The following is a 27,313-nucleotide window of genomic DNA, read 5'->3' as shown; positions in this document are numbered from 1 at the left end:
CTAGTCTCTGAGTGCTGAGCAACGGTTAAATACAACCAGGGAGAGAAACTCGACATCGGTTTGCCCATTTTCTGGATGAGAAAAGAATGATAGGGGGATGAATTGTGCCGTGTGTTAAATTGGAAACTTCAGGTATACAGGGCACCCTCGTGAAACAGGTGTTAGGCAACTTGTATATTTGAATCAGGGTCCTAAGCCTGATTGTAGGACCCTGAATGAAAGTTGTATACTGCATATTTAAGATAGAGTCACTTACCTTTCCTCTTCATCAAGTCTGAAGGTTCACTCTGCTGTAAAAGAAAATAAATAGAGTAATCAAAATGTTACAATAATTTAGGTATACTGCAACCTTATTACTGCCAATCTATTACAATTAAAATTTTTTGATCATATTCTGTAGCTCTTTCACAGCTAGTATAAGAGCTTAAGGTGTGACTGTGACACTTTGCACCATTAGCCCTCTCCCTAAACCTCCAAATTAAAGTGCCATTTGTAGTGGTCTTTTAAAATTCATTTTTAAGTCAGTGTTGTTAAACTGGCACAGACAGTATGTTGGATTTTGCCAATGATAAGCCCTGTATTAAGATTGTAAGGTTGAAATGGCAAGTTCTTCAAAGCCAGCCGTGTCTGGACTATAATTCAACTGATATTAATTTACCTTCTTCAGTAGCTTCTCCAGCCCAGTTCTCTTTGGTCATATCATTGGCACTTGCTATTTAAATCATTATTTTGTTTAAAAAACAGAAATCTGCATATAAAATGTATAATGCCTGCAACTCTTTTAAGCTTTCTCATAGGTTTGATACATTTATTAACCAATCTAATTAGCAATAAAAGTAGATGGAATAGCCAAATGTGTTACAATTTGATGAAAGATCATCAATTTGAAATGTTAACTCTGGGGAGGATCTTCTGGTCTGCGAGCAGGGGCGGGGCCCACTCACCGACGTGTAAAATGACCTGGGATGACGTTGGGCAGAATTCCCGACGTCGCCCCGCGTCATTTCCATTTTCAGGTTGGCGGGGGCACAGCCGAGTCAGCTGTGCGCCCGCCAACCTGTCAACAGCCTATTGAGGCCATTGAAAAAGTAATTAACCTCATTAATGGACCTGCCTGTCCAACCTTAGGGTTGGCGGGCAGGCCGGGAGCCCTAGAGAGCTTAAGAAAAAGCATGAAACCTCATCCATGGGCGGGATGAGGTTTCATGAGGGTTTTAAAATATTTAATAAAGTTTTCAGTAAAAGTGATGGACATGTCCCAGCTCATGTGACAGTGTCACATGAGGGGACATGTCAGGGAAATGTTGTTATCATTTGCTTACCATTTTTGAATTTGGAGCCGATCTCCCTGAGGCAGCACTTAGCCTCAGGAAGGTGAGCGCGCTCTTTCATGCGCATGCTGAGGGAATTCCCCCCCCACTCCCGCACAGGGAGCGCATAGCGCTTCCTGGCGCATGCCACGCTGGACGGGCCTTAATTGGCCCACCCACGTAAAATGACAGCAATCGGAGGTGTGCCTGCCCACGCCCGCTCCTACACTTCCTCCACAACGGGGGGAGAATTTTCCCCTCCGTTTCTCTCCCCACAGATGCTGCCAGACCTGCTGAGTGTTTCCACCATTTTCCGATTTCATTATGTTACATTATTAGTCATTTGCTATTTGTCATCCCAGCACAATACCGGGAATGGCAGGACTGCCCTATGAGGAGAGACTAGGCCTGTATTCACTAGAGTTTAGAAGAATGAGAGGGGATCTGAAACATATAAAATTCTAACAGGGCTAGACAGACTGGATGCAGGGAGGATGTTCCCCTGGTTGGGGAGTCTAGAACCAGGGGCCACAGTTTCAGGATACGGGGCAGGCCATTTAGGACTGAGATGAGGAAAAATTTCTTCACTCAGAGGGTGGTCAACCTGTGGAATTCTCTACCACAGAAGGCTGTGGAGGCCGGGTCACTGAGTATATCCGAGAAATAAACTGATACATTTTTGGATATTAGGGGCATCAAGGGGTATGGAGAGCAAATGGGAATATGGCATTGAGATAGAGGATCACCCATGATCACACTGAATGACGGAGCAGGCTTGAAGGGCCGAACGGCCTACTCCTGCTCTTAGTTTCTATGTTTCTATGTTTTCTATGTAATAGAAATAAAAGCAAGAGGAGAGAACTTGCATTTTTATAGTACCTTTCATAGTCTCAAAGCATTGCTAAAGGGCTTCAGCAGCCAATGAAGTATTTTTAAAGTGTAGTTACTGTTGAAACGTAGGGAAATATGGCTGTCAAAATGAGCACAAACAAATTAGGTAAATAATCAGTGAATCTGTTTTTCAGAGTGTTGGTGGAGGAATAAATGTTGGCCAGGACAACAGAATAACTCCTCTGCTCTTCCCCCAATAGTGACATAGGACGTTTTATATCCTGCCACAACACTGAAATGGTCCTTATCAAAGTTACAGAGGACATCTGACATGATTGTGATCATGTTAAACTATAGTTCCTCAATCTTCTTGATCTGTCTGCAGTCTTTGACACAGTTAACCACATCATGTTCTTCCAATGCCACTCCACCCTCTTTCAACTGGATGGGACTGTCTTCACCTGGTTCCATTTTTGTCTATCCGGTTGTAGCCAGAGAATCATCTGCAATGGCTTTTCTTACCGCTCCAGCAATATTACTTACAGTATCCCCCCAAGGATCTATCCTTGGCTCCTGCCTATTTCCCATCTACGTGTGCACATGTCATGAGGTATCATCTGCAAACACAACATCAGCTTGCCCATGTATGCTGATGACATCCAGCTCTACCTCACCACCACCTGTTTTGTCCCCACCACGGTGTTTGATTCATCACACTGCTTGCCTGACATCCAGTTACGAATGAGCAGAAATTTCCTTCAAGTTAATCACTTTGGTCCCTACCACAAACTCCATTCTCTTGCTATTGATTCCATTCCTCTCCCTCATCACTGTCTGAGGCTGAACCAGACTGTTCACAACCTTGGGCAGAGTTTTGCCCTCATCGGGCGGCCACGGCCCAGGAGCGGACGCAAAGCCGCCTGCTGCCTGCGATCAGCCGACATAGGTTTCACGCTGGCTGGCTAATTAACGGCCAACCAGTGTGAAACACGCTCCAGCACTCAGCGCTGCCAGGATGGGGCAGGAGGAGCACGAGCGCAGAAGTGTGCGCATGCGCGCAGGTGTGTGCAGTAAAAGCTCCCTGAGGCACAGAGCTGCCTCAGGAAGCTGAAGATTTTTAACAATAAAAACAAACATATTAAAAGTAATGAAAACATGTCCCCTCATGTAACTCTGTCACATGAGCAGGGACATGTTAAACATGTTAAAAGTTATAAAAAAAAATTTAATCACTGGTCGAAACCTCATCACTCCCGTGGATGAGGTTTCACCAAAAATGCAAAGGCCGCTTGGCATTTTTGCCCGCCAGTGAAAAATTCGAGTCAATTGGGTTCTTAAGGGCCTTAATAGACTGCTTAATTCATGGCGGGTGCGGCTCCAGCTCCCACGCGCGCCCACTGACTGACGCGAGTGCGCAATGATGTCGGGACGCTCGCCTGATATCATCGTGCATCGTTTTATGCTCGTTCGGGTCAGGCACGCGCCTGCCCGGCGAGTGAAATATTCTGGCCCTTGACATCTTATTTGACCCTGAGATGAGCTTCCAACCTACACCATCACCAAGACTACCTACGTGCAATTCCGTAACATTGCCAAACTCCACCCTTGCCTCAACTCATCTGCTGTTTAAACTTCAGCCATGCCTTTGTTTCCCCTCGACTATTCCAATGTTCTCTTGACAAACCTCCAATCTTCCACCCTCCATGAAGCCAGTGAGCTGACTCATGGGGCTGCTTGAGCCTGGCATCTGAGTTATGAGATTGATGCCAACTGTTTATATTTAATACAATCAGCAGCAGTTCAGAGGTACTGTCCACACTTCAGAATTTGCTGATGACAAACTGATTTTATTTTCTGGCACATTGAAGTGGAATTATAACTGAACAAAATAGCAATAAAATAGCAGGTAGCCACTTGGAGCAAGGATATTACCAGGAGAGTTCTGTTAAATACTTGCCAATGCTCAGCTTGAAGTGTTTTTATTTATCCCTTCTCAGCGTTTGCTGACAAATATTTCCATACTGTGTCGAAGTCGCCACATAATGCAGCTCAACAAAGCTTCTTTTGGCCACATGCAACTATGTTAGGGGCTTACATACTTTTTATTCTCTTCAGCAGCTACTTTAGGTAGGGCAGGTAAACAATGTCTTTGGGAGATAATCCCAGCAGAAATCATGGTAGGACGCTGGGTAACTGACTGGGTGTCAGTGATTTTAAGATGTTTAGTATTGGAACATCTCCATTGGCATGTTCCAAATTAATATGTATGATGTTTTACTGCATGTATCCCCTGTTGCTAGACTCAAAAGCCAGAGGAAACATCCTATCTACATCTACCCTGTCACACCCTATAAGAATTTTGTAAGTTTCAATGAGATCACGTCCCATTCTTCAAAACGCTAGAGAATACAGGATCAGTTCCCTGAATCTCTCCTCATAAAACAATCCTACCATCCCAGAGATTAGTCTGGTGAACGTCTGTCGCATTCCCTCGAAGGCAAGTATATCTTTCCTTAGATAAGGTGACAAAACCTGTACAAAATACTCCAGGTGCAGTCTCAACAAGGCTCTTGCAGCAAGACATCTTTACTTGTGTAGTCAAATCCCCTTCTGATCAAGACCAACATACCATTTGCCATCCTACTTGCTCGCTGTACCTGTATGCTAGCTTTTAGTGGCTCATGAACAAGGACATTGTCACTGGTAATCCAGAGACCTAGGGTAAATCCCACCATGGCAGATGGTGGAATTGGAATTCAATAAAAATCTGGACCATGAAACCATTGTTGATTGTTGTAAAAACCCATCTGATTCACTAATGTCCTTTAGGGAAGGAAATCTGCCGTCCTCAACTGGTCTGGCCTGCATGTGACTCCAGACCCACAGCAATGTAGTTGACTCTTAAAATGCTCTCTGAGTTTGTATACTCGGTTGTATCAAACTGCTAAAAAGTCAATAAAAAGGAATTGACCTGGACACACCATCTAGCATCGACCTAGGCATCGGAAATGATAATGGCAAACCCAGCCTTATCGACCCTGCAAAGTCCTCCTTCCAACATCTGGGGGCTTGTGCCAAAATCGGGAGAGCTACCTCATGGAATCATACCTTACAGATCATGTCCCAGACGCCACCATCACCATCTCTGGGTATGCTCTGTCCCACCAGAGGGCAGACCCAGCAGAGATGGTGGCACAGTGGTATGCCTTCGGGAGGGAGTTACCGGGAAGTCCTCAACATCAACTCCAGCCCCCATGAATTTTCATGGCATCAGGTCAAACATGGGCAAGGAAACCAAGGAAACCTCCTGCTGATTACTACATACCACCCCCGTTCTGGACCCTCAGCTGAAGAATCAGTACTGCTCCATGTTGAACATCACTTGGAGGAAGCAATGAGGGTGGCAAGGGCGCAGAATGTACTCTGCATGGGCAATTTCAATGTCCATCACCAAGAGTGGCTCGGTAGCACCACTACTAAGCTGGCTGAGTCTGAAAGGAACTGCTGCTAAACTGGATCTGCAGCAGGTGATGAGGGAACCAACAAGAGGGAAAAACATACTTGACCTCTTCTTCACCAACCTGCCTGCTGCAGATGAATCTGTCGATGACAGTTTCGGTAAGAGTGACCACTGCACAGTCCTGGTGGAGGCAAAGTACCGTCTTCATGTTGAGGATACCCTCTATTGTGTTTTGTGGCACTACCACCGTGCTAAATGGGATAGATTTCGAACAGACCTAGAACTCAAGACTGGGCATCCATGAGTCGCTGTGGGCCATCAGCAGCAGCAGAATTGTATTCAACCACAATCTGTAACCTCATGGCTTGGCATATCCCCCACTCTACCATCACTACCAAGCCAGGGGAATCAACCCTGGTTCAATGTAGAATGCAGAAGAGCATGCCAGGAGCAGCACAAGGCATACCTAAAAATGAAGTGTCAACCTGGTGAAGCTATAACACAAGACTACTTGCAAACAGCATAAGCAGCAAGTGATAGACAGAGCTAAGTGATTCCACAGCCATTGGATCAGATCTAAATTCTGGGGTCCTGCCACATACAGTCATGAATGGTGGTGGACAATTAAACAACTCATTGGAGGAGGAGGCTCCACAAATATCCCGATCCTCAATGATGGAGGAGCCCAACACATCAGTGCAAATGATAAGGCTGAAGCATTCACAATAATCTTCAGCCAGAAGTGCCAAGTGGATGATCCATCTCGACCTCCTCTGGATGTCCCCAGCATCACAGTTGCCAGTCTTCAGCCAATTCGATTCACTCCACATAATATCAAGAACCAGCTGAAGGCACTAGATACTGCAAAGGCTATGGGCCCTGACAGTGTTCTGGCAATAGTACTGAAGACTTATGCTCCAGAACTTGCCGCACCCCTAGCCAGGCTGTTCCACAACAGCTAAAATACAGGCATTTATCCGGAAATGTGGAAAATTGCCCAGGTATGTCCTGTACACAAACAGCAGGACAAATCCAACCTGGCCAATTACCGCTGCATCAGTATGCTCTTGATCATCAGTAGAGTGTTTGAAGGGGTCATAGACAGTGCTATCAAGCGGCACTTGCTTAGCAATAACCTGCTCACTGACACTCAACTTAGATTCCACCAGTCACTCAGCTCCTGACCTCATTACAGCCTTGGTTCAAACATGGACAAAAGAGCTGAACTCCAGAGGTGAGGTGACAGTGACTGCCCTTGACATCAAGGCAGCATTTGATCAAGTGTGACATCAAGGAGCATTAGCAAAATTGGAGTCAATGGGAATCAGGGGGAAAACTCTCCACTGGTTGGAATCATATCTAGCACAAAGGAAGACAGTTGTGGTTGTTGGAGGTCAGTCATCTCAGCTCCAGGACATCACTGCAGGAGTTCCTCAGCAGTGGTAGTGTCCTCGGCCTAACCATTTTCAGCTGCTTCATCAATGACCTTCCTTGCATCATAAGGTTAGAAGTGCGGATGTTTGCTGATGATTGCACAACGTTCAGCACCATTTACACCTCCTCCGATACTGAAACAGTCCATGTCCAAATGCAGCAAGACCTGGACAATACCCAGGCTTGGGTTGACAAGTGGCAAGTAACATTCACGCCACACAAGTGCCGGGCAATCATAATCTCCAACAAGAGAGAATCTAACCATTGCCCCTTGACATTCAATGTCATTACCATCACTGAATCCCCCACTATCAACATCCTGGGGTTACCATTGACCAGAAACTGAACTGGACTAGCCATATAAATACTGTGGCAGCATGAGCAGGTCAGAAACTAGTAATTCTGCAGCAAGTAACTCACCTCCTGACTCCCCAAAGCCTGTCCACCATCTACAAGACACAAGTCAGGAGTGTGATGGAATACACTCCACTTGCGTGGATGACTGCAGCTCCAACAACACTCAAGATGCCTGACACCATCCAGGACAAAGCATTCTGGTTGATTGGCACCCCATCCACAAATATTCACTCCCTCCACCACCGACACACAGTGGTAGCAGTGTGTACCATCTACAAGATGCACTGCAGTAACTCACCAAAGCTCCTTAGACAGCATCTTCCAAACCCACGACCGCTACCATCTAGAAGGACAGGGCAGCAGACACATGGGCACACCACCACCTGGAAGTTCCCCTCCTAGCCACTCACCATTCTGACTTTGAAATATATCGCTGTTCCTTCGCTGTCGCTAGGTCAAAATCATGGAACTCCATCCCTGAAGGCACTGTGGTGCACCTACCCTCACAGCCACCACAGCGGTTTAAGAAGGCAGCTCACCACCACCTTCTCAAAGGCAATTAGGGATGGGCAATAAATGCTGGCCTAGCCAGCAACATACACATCCCACAAATGAACAAAAAAGAAACATCAACACTTGAGAAACTCACAACATTTAAGAAATACTCTGACTTTTTGATTTTTCTACCAAAGTGGCTAACTTCACAGTTATTCGCAATATATTGCATCTGCCATGTTCTTGCCATTCACTCAGCCTGCCCAAGTCCTCTTGAAGCCTCCTTGCATCCTCCTCACAACTTACATTCCCACTTAGTTTTGTGTCATCAGCAAATTTGAAATATTACAATTAGTCCCCACATCCAAACCATTTATCCAGATTCTGAACAGCTGTGGCCCAGCACTGATCTTTGCGGTCCCACTAGTAAGATTCTGCCAACCTGAGGATGGTCCATTTATTCCTACTCTCTGTTTTCTATCTGTTAACCAATTCTCAATCCAAATCAGTATATTACCTCCAGTGCCATGTGCTCTAGTTTTGTTTGCCATCTTCCTGTGCGGGATCTTATCAAAAGCCTTCTGAAAATCCAAATGCAGCACATCCACTGGTTCTCCTTTATCTATGCTACAAGTAACGTCCTCAAAAAACTCCAACAGGTTTGTCAAACATGGTTTCCCTGTCATTAGTCCATGTTGCCTCTGCCTAGTCATACTATTACTTTCCAGGTGTTTGTTATGACTTACTTTAGAATAGATTCTAACACTCATGCCATCAAACTAACAGGTTTGTAGTTCTCCGTTTTGTCTCTTCCTCCCTTCTTAAATAGTGGGGTTACATTTGCTACATTTCAGTCCGCAGAAACCTTTCCAGAATCCAAAGAATTGTGAAAGAGAACCACCAATGCATCCATTATCTCTCTAGCCACTTCCTTCAACACTCTGGGATGTAGCTCATCAGGTTCAGTGGATTTATCAGTCTTCAATCCAATTAATTTTTCGAATACTACCTCTTTATTCAGACTAATTCTTTCCAGTTCCGCATTTTCACCAGCCCCTTGGTTCCCAAGGGCAGAATTTTTAGCTCGGCGTGCGGGCACGCGCCCCACCCGTTCGAGTGGAAAATAGCGCGTGATGATGTTGGGCAAGCGCCCCGATGCCATACTGCGCTCGCGTGATATTTCGGCCGGCAGGCACACACGAAAGTCGGAAGCGAGCCTGCCAACAACTAAGAGGGCAATTAAGCCAATTAAAGTTCCAATTGACTCTGATTTTTCATGGTCCATCCAACCTTACGGTTGGCAGACCAGTGAATCTGCCAGGAAGACTTTGCATCTTTGATGAAACCTCATCCAAAGGCGGGATGAGGTTTCCGTTCTTAAATTCAAAACAAATAAAATGTTTGGATAGAATTTTCATCATTTACATGTTCAGGGGACTGATTCTGATGCACGGTCATTTTTTTCTGAATTTCATCATCTTTATTGATTGCTTTTAAATTCTTCAGCTCCCTGAGGCAGCTCTCTGCCTTCAGGGAGCTTACGTTCCACGCTCCCCCAAACCTGCGCTTATGCCAGCGCCCGCCCTCCTCCTTGGCAGCGCTGAGCATTTCAGCGCGCGTTGCACGCTGGCTAGCCGTTAATTCGTGCCGTTAATCCTGCCCAAATTATTTCCGGGAGATTTTCTGTATCTTCTCCGTGAAGACAGGCACAAAGTAATTGTTTAGTTTCTCCACCATTTCCCCATTCTCCGTTATAAATTCTCCTGTCTCCGCCTATAATGGACCCACATTTGTCCTTGCTAATCTTTTCCTTTTCACATTCTTAAAGAAGACTTTACAGTCCACCTTTATGTTTCTCACAAGCTTGGATTCATATTCTCTTTTCCCTATCTTTATCAGTTTCTTGGTCCTCCTTTACTGGATTCTAAATTGCTCCCAATCCTCGGGCTTATCACTTTTTCTGGCAAGGTTATAAGCCACTTACTTTGACCTGTTCTACAAGGAGTCAAGAAAAGTGTATGTACTTCCAGTCAAAGAATCAGGAACAGGACTAGGCCATTAAGCCCTGTGAGCCACTTCTACCATTCATTTGCATCATGGCTGGCTGTAACTCAATTCCATTTATGTGCCTTTGATCCATATCCCTAGATATTCTTACCTGATGAATACCTACGTAAATGACTTGTGCCCAAATTTCTTCAATCTTTTGCACTGAAAAAAATGGCATTTTGCCATTATTTCAGCACAGGTTTCAGGAAATTATGAGCCCAAAATACAGGACGAACTGAGTATTGAATGTGTAAATCCAGCTCCATTTCACTATTAAAATTAGTGAACCATCAAAATGAATAATCATCCCAATGTTGTTTAAACAAGCAAGTGTAGTCAAAACTTAACCCATTTGAAATAAATGTCAGCCTATCTTCCATATGGTTCTGAATAGTAAATCTTATAATATATTGCTTTCTTGTCTAGATTAAAAATATTTTTTATATCAGTTGTGCAACATTGATTAACCTCAGTGTTGCAATGGCAATAGCCTTCAGCATTCTAGATCACAATCCTTTGTTCAAATGTGCCAATGATAAATAAACATTATACACACAGAAGTGTTATAAACCCAGTAACTGTGAATATGTTTTTAAATCTGGGTGCTATTTACACATAGGAGGGGATAAACACATTTTAATTTTCCAACAGCAATCTCTTAAGTATTTCCTGCCACTCAATTTGAAACTGGAAGGGATGCTAATGGAAGAGATGAACAACGACAACAGTACTTAAAAGATAAAGGTCATACAATACTAATTCTTAGCTGAGAGAATGCTTTAAGAGGCATGTACACTGCCTTTTATCTGTTTTTTTTCTCTGTCTTTGCTGGTCTCCACTGTTTTTGACTCATCAAGGTGAGGGATGTCAGTGTTAGGAAATGGGTTACTTTACATTTCAAGCATCCAGTATCAGTATTTAGCATTCCCAGAATCAATACAGCGCAACACAAAACCTCCTCTTTTTTGACTCAGCAATATGCTCTGACTCTAACCTCCAGATAACTGTAATGTGGCATATTTTCCACTTCCTGCACCAACTACCTACCTAAAGGACAATGCCAACTAGTGTCAATTGAGTTTTGTGTTGCAGATTCATGCCCACTAGAAACTCAATTAAGACTCCACTTAGAGTAGATAGATAGAGGAGACGTTCATCCACAAGTCTGGGTTGGATTTAAATTCAGGTCCCAGAGATCATTTTTACTTATTCGTATGGCTGACGTAGCAGTTCTATGGTTTAATATAGTGGTTAACAATCCATTCACTGGCTTCTGCTGATGCAGTATGAATGGTTATGATGCCACCAGGAATAGATCTCTCAGGGCAGAAGTTCAGTATGTGGGCGATGGTCTGACTTGCTTTCTGTCTCCCTCCCTTATTGGACAAAGGAGTCACATTTGCTAATTTCCAATCTAATGGAACTTTCCTCAAATCTGGGGAATTTTGAAAAATTAAAACCAACGTATCAACTATCTCACAAGCCACTTCTTTCAAGACCCTAAGATGAACTCTATCAGGGCCACTTGTTTGACTGCAACAGGTATTTTTTTAAACAAAAGATATGCTCGCTAATTCAGTGATTGTTTAACTGTTTATGTGCTGTTACTGTAAAAAACACACATCTACAGGTTTACTTTTAAGTTTTAGTTAAAAGAAGTGAGAATATTAGTTAGTACCCAGTCTAGCTAACACACACATGCATTCAAGGCTTCACTCTCTCTCTCACACGCACACACACACACACACACACACACAAGTTATAAAGTGGGAAGATAGATAAAATAGCAGCAAATAAGGTTGGTTCTTAAAACTGCCTGCAGCATCTGGGTGTTCAAAACAGCAGGTAGGGTTCGAGCTTGCAGGCTGGATGGAGAGAGATATAGAGAGAGAGGGAGATTGGGTGCCCTGCTCAGGGTCTTACTTCTTCAGTGTCTCTTCAACTTCTGTTCTGTGACCTGAAGAAAAACAGTTTCTTAAAGCACAGAAGAGGGCTTGATCCCCCTCACCAACTGACCAGTTATACAAATATAGTCATTGCAAGTTGATTCCAAGTTCGTGGTTTAGACATGGTTGGATTATGGCTGGATGAGTTCCTTTCTCAGCCAGAGTCCATTGTGCAAAGTGATTACATCTAAAGGCTTGTTCCCCACCCAACTGAATACCCATGTGCTGTCTGGATGTTTTGTGAATAGGTCAGGAGATGTGACTAATTCACATTCCTCCAAGGTGATTGTCTTTGATGGGTTCCTCCAGAATGGCTGACTCCATTTTAATGACTTTGGAATATGTAAAGTACAGTCACACAAATGTTCAGCCATCTTAGAAGCTGTTGGTTTAAGTCTCTGGAATGCTATTTCAGGTTTTTAAAACTCAAAAAGTGGTTTCAGTCCAGTAATTAAAGTCATTTTCGATATACAGCATGTTTTTTTTAACAACTCCCATATGCGGTGCTGGCTGTTGAAGTTGGCAATTTGGATGGTTAGATGTGCTGGAGACTGTATTACGATGTTGGGCCATCGGTCATTTGGTGGCTTGTTGACATTTGGAATGATCAGCTTACCTACTTTGATAGAAATGAAGTAGGAGCCATCTGATTTTAGGTCTTCAGCACCTTTGATGAGGCTTTCCTTGATGTAGGTGGCTAGGCCATACGTCTTGTAATCCCTGCTTGCAATGAGTTGGTACCCAGGAATGCGGGCTTGACAGCTGGAGTGGTCTGTGAGGTTGGTTTCTTGCAGGGTGACTATGTCCACATTCCTGTTAGATAATTATTTTGCAAGGGGCTTATGTTTTGCTCAGGAAAGGCCTTCAACATTGAGCTGGTATATTCTTGTTGCTGGTCCTGTTTCTCACTGTTGTTGTCCCTGAGAGAAGCCATTTTCCAGTGCGTTTTTACCACTTGGACCAGGAGCCCAGTGGTTTTTTTTTGACAGCATTAGCCCGTAGATTTTCAGGTTGGAAAACTTACTTTAACAGGAGGGTCACATGATGGTTGCTGTCTCCCTCCTGGTCCCAGAGGTAAAAGGCCAGGTTCTAACCCACAATGTCACCCAGTTTCCAGCCTCCCAGTATAAAGAAAAATACCATCATGTTAGGCAGGAAAGATGTTCATTTTTCATAGCATTTTAAGAGAACTGACAGTAATTGAGCTAATTAAGTTTACAGTCATCCCCTTTTCACCATTCTCAGATGTGCTGAAGTTCAGAATGGCTCCCTGCAATGAAATCCTGAAAATGCACCATTCTTTTGCCAAGCAACATTCTACTTACATCAAGACTGCCATAAAATTCTGACAGAATGTAGCTCACTGACTTAAACAAAACCAGCAGAAAACAATTAACACACAATTGATTTCACATATAAAATCTGCTGTTTAGTGAAATTTACAAGAGAATTGACAGTCGTTATGCTGAGCATTTAAAACCTGTTGTTACACTTAGATCAGGGGTCCTATACAAGCGCAGTGAATAGGAAAGGAGCTCAACCACTTGAATTTTACATAATGGCAACAATGACAATTTTTTTTAGCCATTGGAATGTTATGTTTAGGTTTTAGCTTCTGAATGGTCTTTGTTACAATATGTGGCCATCTATATCTTTGTGTATTTTTATGTACAGGTCAAATGAAAAATGATAAAACTGAGCAAAGTGTTGCAACTGTAAAAGTAGAAGGATGCAACATTACCCAGTCTCCTAATAAAGGACGGAAGCAAGCGAACGAAGTGAGAGTATAAAGATAAACAGATATTCTAGATCCTCCCATTGACAAAAAACAATGGATTTTCAATGTGTCAAGTCAGGCATCCTTCTGTCTTGTGAGATGATGGTTTGCACCTTGGTGGTCAACTCTATGAATAGCTATGGTCTCCCATACTTCAGGGCCCCCTCTCAACCTCCCTGGTTGAGCTCAAAGGAACGCAAAGCACTATGTTTAGCACTAGCTTGGTTGCAAGTGCTGCTGGAGAGATGACATATTTAGACTTCAGTCTGCCTTTGGGCTCTACTTCAGGTTTTTTTGTCAGGGATTACTCCCTTAGCCTTCAACTCTCCCAAGATATCTAGAAGGCAATGGAGCTATTCACCCATAACTGTGAATTTGGTTCATGAGTGCCAGGGCATACCGGTGGGCCTGCACACTGCATGGCTGGAAGTTAAGCCTCCTCCAAGTTCCCCTGAAGCTTTAGTCTGGGCCTCAAGGGGCCAAATTTCCATGAATCACCACATAGAGGCACAGTTGAGGAGCTGTGTACTGACAGAGACATTGGCCAGAATTTTCCCGTCGGCAATTTGGGGGCGGGGCCCGCTCACTGACAGGAAAATCATGCGGAATAACGTCGGGAGGAACCCCCGACATCGTCCCGGTCCCTTTAAATTTTTAGGAAGACAGGCTAATTAAAAGCAAAAAACTGCGGATGCTGGAAATCCAAAACAAAAACAAAAATACCAGAAAGTTCTGTTGAAGGGTCATTCGGACTCGAAACGTTAACTGTGCTCCTCTCCGCAGATGCTGCCAGACCTGCTGAGTTTTTCCAGGTATTTTTGTTTTTGTTTTGTGACAGGCTAATTAAGATCATTAAAGACCTGCCCGTCCAACCTTAAGGCTGGCGGGCAGGCCAGGAGCCCCAGCGGGCTTCTGATAATGCATGAAACCTCATCCACTGGCAGGATGAGGTTTCATGTCCGTTTTTAAAAAGTGTAATAAAGTTTATGTCATTTTTATTAACATGTCCCATCTCGTGTGACGTTGTCACATGAGGGGGACATGTTAATAATATTTTTATTTTTCTATTTTTTAACATTTGTGCACTGTCACCAATCTCCCTGAGACAGCACTTAGTCTCAGGGAGCAGTGCGCTCTTTCGTGCGCATGCGCGAAAGAGCACACTTTGACAGCTGGGGATTCCCTCCCCCGCCCCGGCACAGGAAGGCCGCTGGGTGGGCCTTAATTGGCCCGCCTACTCAAAATGGTGGCAGGCCCCGTTTCAGCGGTGGGGGTCGGCTGTCTGCCCGCCGCCGAGCCGGTGGGGCCCGCACGCCCACCAAGGTCAAAATTCTGCCCATTGCTGCTCACCAGCTGTGCAGGCTGAAAATGAGAAGCAAACTAGCATACAAATAGTGGAAAGCGCTAACTCTCTTCACCCACACATTAGATGCATCACATCAACCTGTTGGACACATTTTCAACGCGTATGCATCAATTAAGATTCCATTATAGTACAAGGATTGAGTAGATTAGAATTATATTAGCTCAAGCAAACCAACCTTTTCAAATAGGGGTGGGAGGGGAGAGAGATAAGGAAAACACAATTTTGTATCTCAGTGCTACTGATACATATTACAGTCATAAAATAATTTGTCAAATTTTTACATCCATAAATTAAGCTTTAGGAGGTTGATGACAGCAGCTGGATTTCTACAATGACAAAATTTGAGATTTAATAGATTTACAATCCTTGTAAAAACACCTGTTTGGAGTTAATTTTCAGGCTGCAGAAATTGTAGGAGTCCACCAGTTGAAGATCAGATTAGGTGTATAAGTAATTACAGTTAACCTGCTGCAGCTTCAGGATAAGGCACAAGCTCAAGACAAAGAGCAGACTATATATGGCATAAAGGGAGAGTTTGTTTCTTTTAATTCTTTATCAGCCCATAGATAATCAACACATAAACAAAGGAATTTGATTGCATTAAGTAGAAATATAGGAGTGTTTTACTTTTAATCCTAACTCGCTAAATTGAATTTTTATAAGTGAAGATTTGTACTTGAAATGTTGCCATTATTGTTTGTTTTGTAATGCGTTCAGTTGGGTTACAGTGATAAAACCTCTTATACTGGTATATGTCTGTTTGTGTTTCTGAGAGACAACACAAACAGGTGAACAGCATGAAAAAGGTTAACTTCAATGGGTGAAAGGTTGGGGATCATCTGCCTTAAAAATTCTGAATTTAGGCATGTTATAAACAGCACTTGGGTAGCATAGAATGCTGTTGCAAAGGTGTTTGGTGAAGAATGAAGATGAAAGGTAATTTAATAATTTATGAAATCACTCCTGTAGCAAATAAAAATTGTTATTAACAACAACCACAACTGCTGAACTTCTGTGCATACTTAATAGAGAGCACGGTGCTAGTGTGCTAAAACAGAAAGGTAATAAAACAGGTTCAGAAACACACTGCAAAATATTCATACATAAGCACTGGAAAGTAAGGTTGAATTTTTCAGGTCACATGGGGGCAGGCTGGGAGGCAGAGGCTCTGGCAAAATGGTGGGGGAAGGCATCAGGAGGGGACCTGCTGCTATCCCACTGCTGGCAATTTAAAAAAATTATTCATTCATGGCATGTGGGCTTCGTTGGCTGGGCCAGCATTTATCCCTAGTTGCTCTTGAGAAGGTGGTGGTGAGCTGCCTTCTTGAACAGCTGCAGTCCATGTAGTGTAGGTACACCCACAGTGCTGTTAGGAAGGGACTTCCATGATTTTGACCCAGCAACAGTGAGGAAACGGAGATATACTTCCAAGTCAGGACGGTGAGTGACTTGGAGGGGAACTTCCAGGTGGTGGTGTTCCCATCTTTGCTGCCCTAGTCCTTCTAGATGGTAGTGGTTGTGGGTTTGGAAGGTCTGTCAAAGGAGAATTCCTGCAGTGCATCTTGTAGATGGTACACCATGCTGCTATTATGCACTGGTGGTGGAAGGAGTGAATGTTTGTGGATGTGGTGCTAATCAAGCAGGCTGCTTTGTCCTGGATGGTGTCAAGCTTATTGAGTGTTGTGGGAGCTGCACTCATCCAGGCAAGTGGGGACTATTCCATCTCACTCCTGACCTGTGCCTTGTAGATGGTGGGCAGGCTTTGGGGTGTTGGGAGGTGAGTTACTCATTGCACAATTCCTAGCCTCAGACCTGCTCTTGCAGCCACAGTATTTATATGGCTAGTCCAGTTCAGTTTCTGGTCAATGGTAACCCCCAGGATGATGATAGTGAGGGATCCAGTGATGGTAATGCCATAGAAAATCAAGGGCTGATGGTTAGATTCTCTCTTGTTGGGGGTGGTCATTGCCTGGCACTTGTATGGCGTGAATGTTACTTGCCACTTGTCAGCCCAAACCTGGATATTGTCCAGGTCTTGCTGCATTTGGACACGGACTGCTTCAGCATCTGAGGAGTCGGGAATGGTGCTGAACATTGTGCATTCATCAGTGAACATCCCCACTTCTGACCTTATGATGGAAGGTCATTGATGAAGCAGCTGAAAACGGTTGGGCGGAGGACACTACCCTGAGGAACTCCTGCAGTGATGTCCTGGAGCTGAGATGACTGACCTTCAACAACCATAACCATCTTCCTTTGTGCTCGGCATGACTCCAATCAGTGGAAAGCTTTCCCCCTGATTCCCATTGACTCCAGTTTTGCTTGGGCTCCTTGATGCCACATTCGGTCAAATGCAGTCTTGATATCAAGGGCAGTCACTCTCACCTGACCTTGGGAGTTCAACCCTTTTGTCCATGTTTGAACCAAGGCTGTAATGGGCTGAGTGGCCCTGGCGGAACCCAAACTGGGCATAAGTGAGCAGGTTATTGATAAGCAAGTGCAGCTTGATAGCACTGTCGATGACCCCTTCCACTACTTTACTGATGATCGAGAGTAGACGGATGGGGCGCTAATTGGCTGGGTTGGATTTGTCCTGCTTTTTGTGTATAGGACATACTTGGGCAATTTTCCACATTGCCAGGTAGATGCCAGTGTTGTAGCTGCACTGGAACAGCTTGGCTAGGGGTGCGGCAAGTTCTGGAGCACAAGTCTTCGGTACTGTTGTTGGAATATTGTCAGGGCCCATAGCCTTTGCATTATCCAGTACCTCCATATGGGATGGCAGTGGGAAATTTGGCAGCAGACACCCATCAGATGGCCAATTAAGAGCCATTTCCCACCTCTGCAGGCATTTTGCCTGCATCAGGAGAGCACTCTGCTGTGCCAGTCTCGGCTTTGGCAGGGAGGGAACACGGCAGCATTTGTTTATGGGCACTCCATGGCCCACTGAGAGGGCCCCCAGTGTGGCCATTGCTTCATGACCCCCACCATCGCCCCAGCTTTGCCCAATCTACGTCACCTCACTTTCAGGGTTCCCTATTATTGAGGCAGCCTCTCCCTGGAGCTGCAGCCTCAGAACTGGCCACCATGAGTGGTGGCACTGCTAAGGTTGATGCTCTTGGAGATGGACAGCCATCCTTAATTGGACAGCAGCCCCGGTTTCTTAACTGGCCATTGGTGGCAATGTTCTGCCTTGGGTCCTGCTGCTTCCCACTTTCGGCCCCAACTGTGGAACTTGCCAGTAATCAGTAAAATTCACCCCTAAAAGTGCCACCTGACCTGCAGTTCATGAACACTACACAACATCAATCAATGTTCTTTAAATTTGAAGTTCTTCTTAACAGATCATGGGGCAGAATTTTACATCCCGTGGAGGGGGGGGTGCGCACCTGGCCCGATTGGGCGTAAAATAGTGAGCAATGACGTTGGCTGATTGTCCCAATGCACTTGCACGATATTTCGGTCAGCGGGCACACACAAGAGTCGGCAATACGCCTGCCGACATTTAAGAGGCCTATTAAGGCCATTAAAGTTTCAATTAGCTGTGATTTTTCGCTGCCTGCCCAACTTTACGGTTGAGAGCCGAGCAAATTGGCCAGGCAGCCTTCCGATTTTTGAGGATACCTCATCCAAGGGCAGGATGAGGTTTCTGATATCAATCAAAAATAATAAGAAAAATGTTTGGGCAGAATTTTTATTACCTGTATGTTTAGGTGAGAGTCCGATGTGTGGAGATTTTTTTCTGCATTTTTACATCCTTATTTCTTGGTTTTAAACTTTTCAGCTCCCTGAGACAGCTCTCTGCCATCGGGGAGCTTTCATTGCACACTCCCCCGCGCATTCTTCAGTGCTCACCCTCCTCCCGCCCCCACCCTGGCAGCGCTGAGCCTTTCAGCGCACATTTCATTCTGGTTGGCCGTTAATTGGCCAGCCAGCGTGAAATCGAGATCGGGGGCCAATCGCGAGCGGAGGCCTATTTCCCGGTTGGTCCTGGGCCCGGGCCCGACCCACCCACCCCACCCGCCCACTGCGCCTGCCCGATGACCCAAAAATCCTGGCCATGGACTTGGAAAAAAAGAAAATCCCAATTCCCTTTCATAACTAACATTGTAAAACAATAAACTTTAATTTACATAGCACCTTTCATGACCCCAATATTCCACAAAGCACTTCTAGGCCAATAAAATATTTTTAGAGTGGAGTCAATATTGTTGAGGTATTCCCACAAACAGCAATGAGATAGTGGGGAAACTCCCTCACTTTCTCCAGGAAAGTGGAGAATATACTTGTACAATACTTTCAAATGCTTGTACCACCCAAGTTTCCTGGCATTCCTGGGGCTGTTCCTAAGCACACCCATAGACTTTATTTACATATGTTGCCTGAGAGCCAGACGAACTATGAGTGGCAGTTTCCTACTTGGATTTGGTTATCTGGGGATAAGTTATATTTGTTTCCATTAGGGACAGTAGCTGTCACGATCAACTGCTAAAAACGGAATTGAAGAGTTTCGAAGAGCCTGCAGAACTTTCATTGAAGATCTTTAAGATAGGAAATGTTTATTTTAAAATCAATTCTCTTTTTTATATTCAGCTTACAGGCATTAGCTTTTGACTGCTTTTCAGAGGGTCAGATGACAGCAGATGTTTGGACGGCCACCCACACACACCATGCAGTACCCTGCGTCATGAGTATTCAGGAGCAGATATGGCATTCCCTAGGACCATCTTATTGCAGTGTTCTTCCAACTGCCATTGGAAGGTTTGGGATTTAAAGAAGTGTTTGGTCCCTCATCCTACTAAAAAAAAGGCTGGGGCTGAGGTGGCCCTCATCCAATGACAACGGACTTCTGGTCTGCCGCCACTGCTGATGCTGTCCTTGAAGGGTGCTCCCAGGAACTTGGTCTCAGATCCCACATCCCATGCAGTGCCCTATGGGAGACAGCAGAGTTTCCATTCCTCCCTGATTGGCTTAGCATCTCCTGGAGTTGAAGATTAGTCTCCACAGCACTGTTGCAAGCCACCCTGGAGAAAAATCATACCGGCATAATAGCAAAGGTGTGCTTCATTTATTTTCTTTGCACACCTCTATTTATTAGTTATAAAGATATTGAAGGCTGGGGTAAAAGGCTGTTTGACTGAAGGTCAAGAATCATTCGATTGGATAATTCAGAGATTTTTGCTTTCCAGTTAGTGTGGGAAGGCTGACAGGATGAACATGTTGGGGGTGTAGGGGAAGGGCAGCTGGAGGCCGGTCATACTTTGATAAAACCTCCAAGAAAACGTCCAGAGTTGGAAACCTTAGGGGACAAATGAAAATCTAACATTCTCCACTGTCCTGAAGGATGGCCGTATCATGCAGTTGTAACCTCCTTTAAAGGTATCTTTAATGTAGAAAAATACTTTACAGCATGTAATTAAAAAGGGAAGCCAAGTCTAAGGATTGGTAACTGGATGGGTTGTTAAAAGGTTAATCAGAGTGATGGGATATATAGATAGAGTTGGAGAGATAGGTGGGTTTATGAGAGAATTTAAGAGCACCGGACCCAGGCACAGGGTAAGTGGAGGAAGGGGGTGAACAAAACACCAAAGTTTAAGCAACAGTGTGTGGGAGGTTGTAGGACTGGAGGAGGATACAGAGGTAGGGAGGTGTGTGGCCATAAAGGTGGCCATAAACCTAAACAATTAAGGTGACAATCTTAAATTGGAGGCACTAGGATCCAGGAGCCAACATAGTTGAGTGAAGGCAGTGGTAATGGGTGGATTAGACATTGTGCAGGATATGATATGGGCAGTAGAATTTTGGATGACTTGAAGTTTCTTGTGAGCAGAGGATCAAAGGTTGACTGGAAAAGTAATGAAATAGTCAAGTCTGAGGTGACAAGGTTGTGGAAGGGGGTTACACATGGTGGCTAAGACAGTGGAAGAGACAGGCAACGTTACAGATGTGGAAGTGGACATCCTTGGTGATGGAGATGAAATGTAGTTCAAAGCTGAGCTCGGAGTCAAAGTGGACGCCAGAGTCATGAGCAATCTGGTTCAGCTGAAGACAGTATTAGGGATGGCGATGAATAGGTATCAAGGGTATGGAGTTTGTGGCAGGAACTGAATATTATGTTTTTGATTTCCAATGCTTAATTGAAGGAAAAAATGGGAGCTGAGGCGAGGGAAACATTTACAATGTCAAACAATGATATAGTCATTTACTAGACTTTTGACTGCGATGCACCATGACCTTTTCCATTGTAGTGATAGCAAAAGTACAGCCTAACACTGTTGATGAGTGGAGGAAAGGGGGCTTGGGGGTTGTATTAATTGGTTCCCACACAGTGCCACTGGAGATAGCACTGGTTAGGTGCTCTGCTTGCTTGCACATGAATAAGCTGACATCACTCCATAATGTATGGTCAGCTCACTAATATTTTATGGCCCTCCTAGCACATAGCACACGACATACTGGAAGCACTAGTTGTGTGATCAAATCTACAAGCACCAGCAGTATTCTATGAGAGGCATGGTTGCACATAGGACGGAGTGTACAGGGGCGAGAGTGCAATGAGGGAGGGGCGTAAGCAAGGACAGCCAGGGAAATGTAAAGCATTTATTGATTAGGACCTTGTATTCAGCATCAATTCCAAACTGCTGCCATTCAGGTTCTTCAGTCATACTAAGAAGACCCTTAATAAACTCTAAAGAACTTTGCGCATAGTGCAGGCCAGCCACACTAGGGTGCTGCAGCCTCCATAACTGATAACCTGAGAGGTGCTTTAGTGGATCGGTTGCCTGCTACGATATTATCAGCCCCTTTTAAATTTTTTCTGTCTTTGCGCTGTAATTAATAAGTTCATCTGAAAGAGGTACATAATAAATGAGCAGTAGATGTACAATCTAGACCTTAACCATTATATTTTAAATTACCACTTTTTCAATTTCTAATCTTTGAAACAAAACACTTATCCTATCAAATCTTTTCAAATCGTCAAAAACCTTGCTGGCAGTGTGAAGCTGAGAATTAGTATTCAGTGCACAATCTTTATCTTCTCTCACTCAACCGCAATGGAATCAGCTAATATAGCCAGAGTTATATTCGACTGAAGTGTCTGATCCAGAGTACATCATTCAGTGCAGTGTAACAATGCCATTAGAACATTCAACATCCAAACTGCAGCATTTATGAGCGATTCCTGATTCCAAAATGTTGAAGAAGCTCTCTTTAGTTATAGAATTACTGAAAATCAGAAGGCAATTTCTCTCAAAATAGTTAGTATAAAAACTTTAGAATTTGTACTTTACAACAAATTATTGTGGCGTTGTTAGCACTAAATCACTGCTAAAACATTCAAGTATCCAATGAACATCTGGCATTCCAATGGGATATTACAGAAAGAACACAAGATTTCACCTTGGACATCTGGTTAATGAAAGAAAAATAACATTTAGTGCATAACAAAAAAAAAACTGTAAAAATACATTTTGTATTATAATGGCTGTTAAAAAAATCATATGGGGTAAATCACTATTATATTCTGAAATTCTTTGGATCCAGTATTATTCCTAGGACGCATGATTCTGAATGGATTCCTACTCCAGCATCCAAGATTTAAATTCAATTCAGCTTTAAACATTACCTCCGAGTGACTCATTTTCTCTTTCTGCCAAGTTCTAATTTGGCAAAAAGTCTGCAGTAGAAAATTACAGTCTTCACCCTTGCTTAATAGTATGCCTTCAAATTAGATATGCATGCTGTGTAATCTGCAATCACCCAGGCAATTTATATACAGAAAAACATTACTGAAACAGGTGAAAGGATGTTCATTCTAGTCACCCTTTTGTATAGAGTCCAGTGTGGATTTTTAGTACAAATTATCAATCTAGCCCAGTTAAGAATTTATTGGATCAGATCACAAACAGTATCCTCCAATTTGTTTCTCAGAATCTAATTTAAATTATATAAACTAAATTAAACAGAGAAAACAGGAACACTAGCAAACGAACACAGGGGGATAAGAACAGAGCAATCAGAAAGTAGGATAAGCCTCCAGCTACCAAACAATTTAAAGAATAATGGTTAATTGCAACATTTTTTGATTTTGCTGGATGATTTTGTTTGAATATTGACTGCTGGTGACATTAGAAAGTTTGGGGTGGCTACTGGCTTGAAAAAGCCTGATTATGAGAGAGGTAGATTCACATAAAGAGGGAATGCTGAAATGCTCATGTTATTAACTGTATCTCCATTGATGCTACTTCAGCTCACGGACTCTCCAGTATTAATAACCCATTTCAGCAAATGTTTGTCCAGGGAGATCACCAGCACTTAATACTTAAAGAAAACTATTACAAAAGTGAGGTGTTTTAAGACAATCATGTTTTAAAATGTCTCCTTTAATTTAAGGTGAAACAGAATGTCCTGAATGGGGGATAGCGATTGAACTGAACTCTGCCCTGAGCCACAGGCCTATGTGTTTTGGTTGCCATGGGGACAGAGGTCCAGGTCAAAAGCCACTGACACCCAAGAGCCAGTTTTCACACCTTGACACAAGAGGGGCAGTTGGTCTTGCTGGACAAAGGCTCTCAGTCAGACTCTGTCAGAGACCTGGAAAGAGAGAGAGAGAGAGAGAAGAGAGATGCTGCTGTGATTAACAGAAGAAAAAGACTGTGTCATGGTGTTAGCCCCAAGCAGAATGCTATTAGGAAATGGCTCCATGGTCGAAGATTCAGAACTTGTAGAGATTAAAGAACCAAGGTGTCGCCAGAGGGTGCCTTGCTGCTGAAAATGCTGGAAGACAGAGTGAAGCAACTTTCAAAAGGACACTGGAAGACTCGCCCTGACATGGCAGGGAGAAGGGAGCCTGTTGATACACTGGAAGAGATTTGGACTTTATTCACAAGGCTACATATCTGCTGAAAATGTGGCGTAATGTATAAATGTGGTGTGGGTTTTTCCAGATGTGTTAATTAGTTAATGGGGAAAGTACTTTTTCTGTTGTTTAGTGTAATAATTGTCTACTAAGTAAAATTTAGCCAATGTTGATTTTCATTTGTTTGCTGCAGTAAAGTCTTAAAACATGAAATCTTGTCATGCGATGCTTTCTGTCACTGGAAATTCATGCTTCTTTAAAGTTATTGGTCTCTAGGGGATCCTACAAATAAAATCAACAAACCAACAGAAACTGACAACATAAAGCGAACATTTTTTCTTCCTTCTCGGAATATTGGCTTCAATGGAAAGGCCAGCAGTTATTGCCCATCCCTAATATGCCCTTGACAAGATGAACAACTTGGACAGCTGTAGTGTAGGTGCACTCACAGTACTGTTAGGGATCGATTCCAGGGTGCTGACTAAACAACAATGAAGGAACAGTAATATATTTCCACGTCAGGATGGTGTGTGACTTGGAGCAGAACTTGCAGGTGGACGGTGTTCCCATATGTCTGCTGCCCTTGTTTTTTCAAGTGGTAGAGGTCATGTGTTTGGAAGGTACAGTCAAAGGAACCTTTATGAGTTGCAGCAGTGCATCTTGTAGGTGGTACACACTTTTGTTATTGCACACCGGTGCTGGAAGGGGTGAATGTTTAAGGTGGCAGATGGGGTGCCAATCAAACTGGCTACTTTGTCTTAGGTGGTGTCGAGCTCCTTAAGTGTTGTTGGAGCTGCACACATCCAGGCAAGTGGACAGAATTCTATCACACTCCTGACTTGTGCCTTGTAGATGGTGGACAGGCTTTGGGGAGTCAGGAGGTGAGTTACTCGCCACAGAATTCCTAGCCTCTGACCTGCTCTCGTAGCCACAATATTTACATGGCCAGTCCAGTTCAGTTTCTGGTCAATGGTGATCCTCAAGAAGTTGCTGGTGGGGAATTCATTGATAGTAATGCTGTTGAAAGTTAAGGGGAGATGGTTAGATTTTCTCTTATTGGAGACGGTCATTGCCTAGCACTTGTGTGGCACAAATGCTGCACCAGGAATACAGGATGGCAAATCTGGGATATCACAAGCTTTGCTTACAAAGATGTATAATAAAAACAGAAAATACTGGAAAATCTCAGCAGGTCTGACAGCATTTGTGGACAGAGAAACAGAGTTAATGTTTCGACTCTCTCCACAAATGCTGCCATACCTGCTAAGTTTTTCCAGAATTTTCTGTTTTTATTTCAGGTTTCCAGCATCCACAGTATATTGCTTTAAGATGTGAACCTGCTACACATCCATATCGCCTCAGGAAGAGAATAGTTTTGTCATTCTGCCTTCATAAACCTTACTCCAAATTAAATCAGACTTTGCTAAAGTAGTTGTGCTGAATTTGGTTTCCAGTATTTCACCCCTATGTCTACCACACTGTTCTTTGAATTTGTCTGAGATAAGATGAAGTTCCAATGATTTTGGTGTCATGAGGCAGACCTCAGCTTTTACAGAAGAAGGAGATTTTTTTTCAGAATTAATAGATGCTCTCTGAATTTGAACTCAACTGTAAAACGAATTCTTTGTGGTGAAAGGTGCTATATAAACAATTTATTTTCTTTTCACATTTATACTCCACAAGTTGAGTAAATTTTGGATTAGTCATTTGGCTATCCACAGATGCATTGCTGCAACATGTTTACCACTCTGCCTGTGAAAAAAGCAGTCATCAGCTTTACAGGGTGGAGAATGTTTCGCAGGTGCCAAGATTACCAAAATTACAGCACATAGTACCTGACATTAATGTACTTCACAGATCATTGGGGCTAGTTGTCATCACCGGACAGACAAGGTGCACTGCTATACTCTAGAAAGAGTAGCCTAAAGTGTCATACAGGACTCTTCTTTATACAGCAGCATGCCCACTTTGCCAACAATTAAACAGGGGATTAGATGTGGTTCCACTGTCACTTGTCCCAATGTCGAAACATTTTCCTCATTTGATTTTGCCTTGAACCTCAAACCTACCTTCATCATCAGTCTTCAGCTGTTTTGATTCACTCCACATTTGAACATACATACATGGAGCAGGAGTAGGCCACTCAGCCCTTCAAGTCTGCTCCACTATTCAGTAAGATCTGATCTGATTGGAAGCTCCTGCCTAGCCCCCGGTAACATTTGTTAATCAAGGATCTATTTAGCTCTGACTTGAAAATATTCAAAGACTCTGCTTCCACTGCTTTTGAGGAAGAAAGTTCCAAAGACTCACGGCCCTCAGAGAGAAAAAAAGTTCTCCTCATCTCAGTCTTAAATGAGTGACCCCTGATTTTTAAACCGCGATGCGTAATTCTAGATTCTCCCACAAATGGAAACATCCTCTCCACATCCACTCTGTTAAGTCCCCTCAGGATCTCAAAGGTTTCAACTAAGTCACCTCTTATTCTTCGAAACTCCAGTGGATACGAGCCTAACCTGTCAGCCTTTCCTCAGAAGACAACCTGCCCATTCCTGCCATTAGCCTAGCAAACTTTGTCTGAACTGCTTTTAACACATTTACATTTTTCCTTAAATAAGGAGACCAATACCGTACACAGTACTCCAGATGTGGTCTCAACTGTGCCCTGTACAACTGAAGCATAACTTCTCTACTTTTGTATTCAATTACCCACGCAATGAATGATAACATTCTATTAGATTTGTAATTATTGCTGTACCTACATACCAGCCTTTTGTGATTCATGCACTAGGACACCCAGATCCCATTGAACCTCATAGCTCTGCAATCTCTCACCATTTAGATAATAGTCTTCTTTTTCATTCTTCCTGCCGAAGTGGACAATTTCACATTTTCCCACATTATACATCATTTTCCAGGTCTTTGCCCACTCACCTAACCTATTTATCTCACTTAGTAGCCTCCTTATGTCCTCCTCACAACTTACTTTCCTACCTATCTTTGTGCCATCAGCAAATTTAGCAACAAAACCATCTGTCTCTTCACCCAAGTCATTCATATAATGATCCCTGTGGCACACCACTTGTTACATCCCACCAACCAGAAAAAGACCCATTTACGGCTATCCTCTGTTTCCTGTTAGCTAGCTAATCATCTATCCATGCCAGTATATTACTCCCCATACCATGAGCTTTTATTTTCTTCAATAACCTTTGATGTGGCACCTTATCAAATCCCTTCTGGAAATCCAAGTACAGTACATCCACTGGTTCCCCTTTATCCACAGCACGTGTGACTCCTTCAAAGAAAGCCAATAAGCTGGTTAAAATTTCCCTTTCACAAAACCATTTTGGCTCTGCCTGATTGCCTTAAGTTTTTCTAAGTATCCAGCTTTAACATCTTTAATAATAGCTTTGAACATTTTCCCTATG

At 43.5% G+C, this 27,313-nt stretch overlaps 1 long non-coding RNA gene across 1 annotated transcript in view; it reads right to left on the bottom strand.

Moving 5' to 3' along the window:
* Positions 1-268: 268 nt before the first annotated feature.
* LOC144685281 (uncharacterized) overlaps positions 269-27,313 on the bottom strand; it is a 116,797-nt gene continuing 89,752 nt past the window's right edge. The window contains exon 3 of the long non-coding RNA XR_013577692.1: positions 269-290. This is a non-coding gene — a long non-coding RNA (uncharacterized LOC144685281). The remainder of the gene's footprint in view (positions 291-27,313) is intronic.

The sequence above is a fragment of the Cetorhinus maximus genome, chromosome 10, assembly GCF_964194155.1.
Source record: "Cetorhinus maximus chromosome 10, sCetMax3.hap1.1, whole genome shotgun sequence".
NCBI classification, from domain to species: Eukaryota; Metazoa; Chordata; class Chondrichthyes; order Lamniformes; family Cetorhinidae; genus Cetorhinus; species Cetorhinus maximus.
Note: the sequence above shows the minus strand (reverse complement) of the source record. Positions and strands in the feature narration are given on the sequence as shown.